Source organism: Mustela erminea, chromosome 10 (assembly GCF_009829155.1).
Source record: "Mustela erminea isolate mMusErm1 chromosome 10, mMusErm1.Pri, whole genome shotgun sequence".
NCBI classification, from domain to species: Eukaryota; Metazoa; Chordata; class Mammalia; order Carnivora; family Mustelidae; genus Mustela; species Mustela erminea.
The window spans coordinates 85,218,506-85,227,298 of NC_045623.1; positions in this window are offsets into that span (position 1 = coordinate 85,218,506).

Here is an 8,793-nt window from a genome sequence, read left to right on the forward strand (position 1 = left end):
GCCACCCAGGTGCCCCCCAGAAGAATTTCATCTCTTGCAACTGCAAGGCTGATGTACACAAAAATCAGAAGGAGATTCTGGGTTATAGAATTACAACATAAGTTAAATTCATAGCCTTATCATGTCTCATGTGAAAATCACAGCATTGTTTGGGAGAGAGTGGGACCCTGAAATGAGAAATGGGGACATTTCAATGGATTTGGATAAACTCCAGTGTTCTGAATCCAGATTCCACTTATCTTCTCACCAGCAGAAACAGCCTTTTTTCCTCTCACTGATATGACTGGTCCTGTCTTACTTGGAGACCCTCGGGTACTTGTCTTGAAAGGGAAAGACAGTTCTTATGTCCCACCCACTACCCTATATTGCCACCAGATCTGTAACTAGAGTCTAATCCCAGTATGTTTTTGGAAGCAAACACAAAGTGTGATCTGAGAGATGTCTTTCAGAAGAATTGTCAGGTTTTGTTAATTTGAATCAGCAGAAGCCTGGATCTTAAAATTTTAAATTAGACCAGAAAAAAAGAACATTATTTTCATTTGGGTTGCATTTATTAATATGGAAATTCTAGAGATACTGAATTCAATATGTTGGCTTTAGCAGCTAAGAGTGTTTCTTAGCTGGTCGGTTAGATAAAGCCTGGACTGAACAGTGGTCTACACTCAAATTGAAATGCCATACATTCCTCAGTATGGCATTAGAAGATGAACCCAAAAACATGAAGATAAAAATATTGATGCAGATTTATCATATGTGTGACTTGCTCATCTAATTTTTCCCTCCAGAATTGCTCAGAGGGTATTTCTTTCCCCAAGGAATTGGAAAGTACACAGATAAGGGGAACACTTTGCCTGGGAAAATGCTGTAGTTTATGTCCTCCATAGGCTAGGAATGAAACTCAGAGATGCTGCTGTTGAAACGGAATCCCCTGTATCAGAGGGAATGATGGGATCCTGGAGTGGCAGGGGGGAAAGGGCAGTACCAAGGCAGCAGAGCCAGGATGATGGTCCTGTTTGTTTTGTATAACCCAAAGCAAGACTCCAGATCTGGCAAAAAAAGAGACCTGTTTTGAGTCACCAAAATGGAGAGTTAAGAACTCTCACTAAATTCTCAGACCCAAGGTCCTGAATAAAGGGGTGCTTAGTACCCTGGAGGGAGCATCCAACAATATCACCATAACTACAATTGTAAACCTTTTGGTCCTCCCTAAAGGAATCTTAAGGCATTTATCCATGTTCCTGTGCTTAGGGAAATGGAAATATCCAGGCCTTTAGGGAATACTTAGGAACAAGCCCCATGCTAGCAGTAATCCTAAGAAGCCTAAAAGGTCTTTGTGGTCCACTAGTTAGAATAGAGGTTTATGGGGTGTTATGGGTTGAATTGTGTCCTCCAAAATGTACGTGTTGGGAGTCCTAACCCCTAACACCTCAGAACGTGACCTTATTTAGAAATAAAGGCACTGCAGAAGTAATTGCATTAATAGGTCATATTGGGGTAGGATAGGTCCTTAGACTAATATGATTGCCTATATGTAAAAGAGACACAAAAACAGAGAATGCCATGTGAAGGTGAAGCCAGAGATCAGGAGATGCCACAGAGGCTCAACAAACCACCAGAAACTAGAGGAGAAGCCTAGAACAGATTGTCCCTCACAGCCCCTCAGAAGGAACCAAACCCACCAACCCACCTTGATTTCAGATTTCTAGCCCAGTCGGTTTGTGGTGTTTAAGCCACCCAGTTTCTGGTACTTGTTATATCTTGCAAACTAATAACATGGGGATCGAGTAATTTAAAAGGAATTTTGGCCCAGATCTATTTCACATATCCATCTTGTGGTTATTTCCCAGTTCTTGTAGGTACAGTTGTAACAGACATACTTGGCAACTGGCAGAATCTCCGCATTGACCTCTAGAGTTAAAGCTATTGTGGTAAGAAGAACAAAAAAAAAGCCCCTGGAACTGTCCTTCCCCAGCAGAATCATAATTCAAAAGCAGAAAGTGCATCCCTGAGGGTATGCTGGATATCCCTGCCCCCGTCAAAGACTGAGAAATTCAGGAGCTGCTTGATCTCTATCTTAGCGACATGTAAAGTATTTGTTTGCCCTGTACAGGACTTGACTTGCAGCTGTTATTTCAGATACAATCTCTTCATGAAGCCGGTCAGCACCTGCCCCAGCACCTCGGACAGTGACCTGGAAGCGGCTTTCTTCTCTAGCACTATGAGCAGGAAGCAGCACACGCAGATGACTTTCACCTGCCAAGGTCAACAGTCCATCTTACTGGCCTGCATCTGGGTCATATGACCTCTCCAGCTCTGTTGAAATCTCATCCGTAGGCACTTAAATCATCTCATTTCCCAGAACACCACTCTTCATGTGATAACATCGTGTTTTGGGACCTAATTCAAGTAGCAGGTGTCTAAATGCCTTGGTAAAACACATGGGTTCTAGAGGCTAGGAGATAATCCCTGTGGAGATTAGGGGCCCTTCCACCTCCATGAAGTTTTTAGGAATCCAGAGCAGTAGCCAGGAGCATGGTAGGTTATCTACAGTGAAAGACAAAACTATTGCACTGTTCACTGGCCACCACTGAGAAAAATCCTGAGAATTCAATCTCTTGATATTGGAGGTAACCTACCACATTTGGTTATGCTGTGTTGACCTCTTACCAAGTAACTCATACAGATACTGACTTTGACAGGCCAAGGAAAAGAGAATGGTCACCAGTTGGAAAAGGCTGCAATGTAACCGGTTTGGGTTTTCTGACCCAGGAGATCTAGTGGTGTTCAAAGTCCCTGGGCAAATGAGTGTACACATACACATACACTCCCAGCAAACTTCCATAAAAGAACCATAGCACTGGGGGACGCCTAGGTGGCTCAGTTAAGCAACTGCCTTCAGCTCAGGTCATGATCCTGGAGCCCCGGGATTGAGTCCCACATTGGGCTCCCAGCTCCATGGGGAGTCTTCTCCCTCTGACCTCCTCCCCTCTCATGCTCTCTCTCTCTTTCTCTCTCTCTCTCAATTAATTAAATAAATAAATAGAACCATAGCACTGAGCCTTAAGATTTTGAAGTAAAGTCATGCTAATTTTGACAATGCCTATTTTTAAGGTTTTTTTTTTAAATTTCATTTATTTATTTGACAGAGAGAGAGATCACAAGTAGGCAGAGAGGCAGGCAGAGAGAGAGAGAGGGGAAGCAGGCTCCCTGCTGAGCAGAGAACCCGATGCGGGGCTCCATTCCAGGACCCTGAGATCATGACCTAAAGCGAAGGCAGAGGCTTAAACCCACGGAGCCACCCAGGCGTCCCCCCAAAGGCAGACACTAAATGACTGAGCCACCCAGGGTCCCCAACCAACGCCTATCCTTTCGAGAAGCTCATGTTGACTTACTCCTGAGCCCTGTTCCATGCTCTGGGGTACTAACTACACACTTACTAGCAGATCAGATCTCTCCCATCCCTGAGAACACCGGGATTTTCCTCACTGGAAAAGACACACATTCAAAATATGGATTGCTTCCGTGAATGTCAAACCTAAAATATTCACAAAGAAACGTTAAATTTCAATTATTATGAAACTAAAGGCATTTCTCCCTCTTTCCATTACTCTAAGTTTGATTGTAAATTTGACTGTGCATTCACTTTGAGAAGCACAGTGGTTAAAAGGATAGACTCCAGAGTCAGAATGCCTGGATAGACATTTCTAACGCCATCATTTTAAGTAGCTTATGACCTTGGGCATACCATTCAACCTCTCGATCTCATTTTCATCATTTGGGACTGTGAGGATTAAGTGAATACATGTAACAGTGCCTAGCTTGTAGTTAGTGCTACATGTATCAGCTAATACTATTTTCATTTACCATCATCCATGTACTTACAAAACCATATTCATCATGTAGTGTTCCACATACTGCCTCTCATCGGTGAGCTAAGTAATCTAGGGCCAATGCGGCTAAGTCCTGTGGCCCCAGAGAACAGTCAAACGGCTTACTGAAGAACACCGGGAAACAACCTCTTGTGACGGGAAGTTCTATCCCACAGTATGAGGTATATGCTCTGAAACAGTGACCACTATATGTTCTGCTGCTTGTTTCTGCAACTTTGGTCTTTGCTAGTTGAAAAGTCTCAACACCCAGGGGCGCCTGGGTAGCTCAGGCGGTTGAGCATCTGACTGTTGATTTCGGCTCACATCATGATCAATCTCAGGGTCAGAGGATCGAGCACCCCACATTGGGCTCCGCACTGGGCGTGGAGCCAGCTTAAGATTCTCTCTCACTCTCCCTCTGTCCCTTCCCTGCTTGTTCTCTCCCTCTCTCTCTCTCTCTCTGTCTAAAAAAAAAAAAAAAAAAAAAAGAGCCTCAGTACCCAGAGGAGAAATACTTCCACCAGCACACACAACAACGAGTCCTTTGGACCAACATTTTCCCTGGTATTATAAGATATGTTGTTGCTAGCTTGATCGTGTAATCCTTAAGTTGTTGAGGTAGAATTCTGACTCAACTAGGATGAACATCACCCAGAGGTGGATACATGACTAATGAGACTTTGGATATCTCCTTTTAGGGAGTATGTTTAGATCCCTAAAAGGCCAAACTAGCATAGATATGGCAAACTGGCCATCAGCATCTCTCCCAATCTCTTCCTCATACTGCCAAAGCTGAAAAGTTAAACACTATTTCCCAGAAACCCTTGCGGTTAACATTCTGCACACAAATTAGGGTCTACAAATTGCATCCATTTATATAAGAGTTGGGAGGAGAAAGTAAAGTCAAGGTCACCTCCCAGCTATATGGTTATTGCTTTATGTTCCTGGCAACCTTGGGTTACTCTTCAGCAGCATTCTGGGGTGCAGTCATTACTCCATGAGGTTGAAAAGCGGCAGTGATGGGGAGGGGGGAAAGCAAAGAGGGGGGGAAGGCGGAGTGGGGGGGCAGGGAGCAGGGCTTCTGAGCCTGAGATTGAAGCCACAAGGGTGTGTGTGTGTGTGTATGTGTTTTAACCATCCCTTCACCATTTTTTTAAAAGATTTTATTTATTTATTTATTTGTTTGTTTGTTTGACAGACAGAGATCACAAGTAAGCAGAGAGGCAGGCAGAGAGAGAGGAGGAAGCAGGCTCCCCGCTGAGCAGAGGGCCCGATATGTGGCTCGATCCCAGGACCCCGGGATCATGACCTGAGCCGAAGGCAGAGGCTTTAACCCACTGAGCTACCCAGGCGCCCCACCCTTCACCATTTTAAACTGTACAACTCAGCAAAAAATAAACTGTCCAACTCAGGATTTTAAATATATTCATAAAATTGTGCAACCATCACTATCTAATTCCCAAACATTTCCATCACCCTCATAGGAATCAGTAGTAGTCAGTTCCAGTTCCCTCATCTCCCCAGCCCAGCTCCGGCAACCACTAATCTATGACCTTGTCTGCTCTGGACATTCTGGACATTCTGTATGAATGGAATCATACAATAGATTACCTTTCGTGTCTGGCCTCTTTCCCTTGACACAAGGTTTACAAGGCCCATCCATGTGGTAGCATGTGTCCAAACATCATTCTTTTTTATGGCTGCATAATACTCCATTGCATTTTGTCCAGATATACCATATTTTGTTCAACCATTCATCAGTTGATGGACATGTAAATTCTTTCCACTTTTTGGCTACTGTGACCAATGCTGCTATGAATAATGGTGTATGAAAATCTGTTCAAGTCCCCGTTTTCAATTCTTTTGGGTCTATATCCAGACACGGAATTGCTGCATCATATGGAAATTCTATGTTTAATTTTTTAAAAGATTTTATTTACTTATTTGACAGAGAGAGACACAGCGGGAGAGGGAACACAAGCAGGGAGAGTAGGAGAGGGAGAAGCAGGCTTCCCACTGAGCAAGGAGCCCAATGTGGGGCTGGATCCCAGGACCCTGGGACCATGACCTGAGCCAAGGGCAGACGCTTAACAACTGAGCCACCCAGGTGCCCCTCTATATTTAATGTTTTGAGGAACCACCATCCTGTTTCCACAGAGGCTATATCATTTTATCCACCAGCAGTACACAAGGGTTCCAATTCCTCCACATGCCTGCCAATCCTTGATATTATCTGCCCCTTTTTTGTAGCCATCCCAGTGGGCATGAAGTGGTATGCCGTTACAGTTTGTGCTTCTCTAATGACTAATAATGTTGAGCATCTTTTTCCTCACTCCTTGGCTGTTTGTAGGTTTTATTTGAAGAAATACCTATTCAGCTCCCTTGCTTATTTTTAAATTGGGTCATTTGTCTTTTGTATCGTTGAGTCAAAAGAACTTTTTATATATTCTGGTTAAAATTCCCTTAACTGACATACGACTCACAAATTCTTTCTTCCATTCCGTGGACTGTCTTTTCCCTTGGTACGTTCTTCAGTACGAGGATTCTAGGGGTGGCCTCCTGACTCATCACCTTCCTGATTGTGCCAGAGTCAGCAGCTGCTCTGGGGTCTTGTTCTAAGAGTCACCCCAGGAGGTTCATCCCAGAACCCGCTCCTCCAGCCCTTCCAACTATTTCTTTCAACATAGGATTTCCTGTATTAAGTCCTTTTCTGCTTGAACTAATTAGGGCCATTTATGTGTCCTGTGACTGAGCCCTGACTGATAAAGAGCACACCTTGAAACCTTCCAGCAAGGATAGGACGTGGCATTTTGCTAGAGCTGATGGGAAACCACGCTATAACAATAATACAATCCTGGAAAGTCAGATTTGGAAGCGTCTTTGAAAATCCACTGGTCCAACCCTTTCATTTGCCAAATGGAGAAGGAAATTGAGACGCAATGAGGAAGACACGCAAGCCATGAGGCTGAGTGCCCGCAGTTCCCGCAGCTTCTGCCGCAGCCTGTGAACCTGAGCTGATCTTGCTCCACGACATCTGTGATCTAGGTCACATAAATCCAGCCCTCCCAACCTTCCTGAAGCTGATTGGACACAGGATTTGGGCCCAAGCCAAATGTCGCCGTGAACAACCTAGATGTGACAGGAACCAACCACGGGTGTGAGACTGCCCGGTATGGGGGACACGAGTGCTAAAGGACACCCAGAGAACATCACCATGTCATTGTCCCTGTTCTCCAGGGACCTCAGGGGCTGCTGATGTGTCTTCCCTGCCAACCTCACTTCCTCCCTGTCCTGTCCCTCGCCCCCATTACTGAAAATCAGCTGAGCCTGGCTCTTCCTTGCCCACTTCTTCCTTGGCCACTGGTTTTCTGGGGATCACAGCTAGATTAAAAAAAAAAAAAAAGCAGGCCACAGATGCAGATCTGGAATTACAGATCTTGTGCTCTTTCAACTTAGACAAGACCGTGCAACATGCAAGTGGGGGCTTCCTGAGTGCAGGGGGAGTGGAAGAGGCTGCTGGCTCGGCAGGGGTTTAAATTCTGAAGCCTGAGTTGTCATCAGAGAGATCCAGCAAGGGCAGGATAACGGCCCCTCATCTTAGCCCTCACTGGAGATGCTGCTTCTCTTTTCTTCTATGGGTCTGCCATTGCGAGTGGCTTGGGAAAGAGTTCTAGGTCACCTATCGCTTGGCCATTTCTGAGCCCCTGCCTTTGAGGAAGTTCATTCGTTGTTCACTGTATGCGGACAGGGGCCCTGCTCAGACTCTCTGCTTGGACATTGAAACTGACACCCAGAGGCAGACCCAGGCCACAGGGTTGGGAAATCACCGAGTCACTGGAAACCAAAGATGTGAATGAGGAGAGGATTGGTCTTTCTCTTCTCATAAACCTTTCACTGATAAGAGCAGTGAAAGGAGCAACCAGAGAAGGGGGAAGGGGAGCCCGGAGGGAACAAAACACCGGAAGCCGAGTTGGGGGAGAAGTCTGGGAAGGAAAGCAGGGTGAGCTGACGTGTGGAATGGGTCAAGCTGCCCGAGAACTGGGTTTGTCAGATGGGCAGTAATGGCTAACTTCAGACAGAGCAACTTCAGGAGACAGCAGCAGTAGAGAACGAGTTTCATTCAGCTGAGGTGTGAGTGGACAGGAAGGAGGTAGAGATGGTAGACAATTCTCTCCTAAGAAGGGGAGATATTTTAGGAGAGACTCGTGCATGTTTGGAGTCTCAGGAGGAAACAGGGAGAGAAAAGAGGTGATTTCATGGCTCTCTGCCACTAGAAGCCAGAGAGACAAAATCAGGCACAGGCAGAGGGGTTGGCTGTGGACACAGAAGGGGCCCCTCCACTCTCAGCTCGGAGGGACATGAAGACAACCATGAGATTTAGCGTCCTTCCCAAAGGGGGTAATCTTCGCTCTGAGAAGATATACAGTGCCTACGACAGAACAGATGGCTGATAAATAAATACCAGGACTTCCTACCCCCCCCCCCCCCCCGGCTGTGCCGCCTCAGTCCTCTGAGGCCACATGTGACGTCATTTGGGGCTGTTCCAAGGCTAAAGAACACAGCCAGCTCTGGAGAAATGCAAGGCAATCCCAAACTTTTCTGGAATTTCAGAGGGTAGAGGGTGCTTTCTCCCGAGGCTCCTAAGTTGGAAAGACGTTAAGTAAGTGTGGATCTTCCACTATGGGGACACACTTCCTGACCCTGAAACCACACAGAGAAAGGCAGAACTGAGAAGTGGAAGGCAAGAGACAGGGACACTGTGGGAAGACACCAGACAACATCGTTTTAGGGCTTGGATCAAACCATGCCTAAAGCCCCTGACCTTTCCCATACCATAATCCAACAAATACTTCCCCTTTCTCAAAAGCCCATTTCTGTTAGGCTTCTGTCACCTATACCTGAAGGAAGAGGGGTGATGACCCCT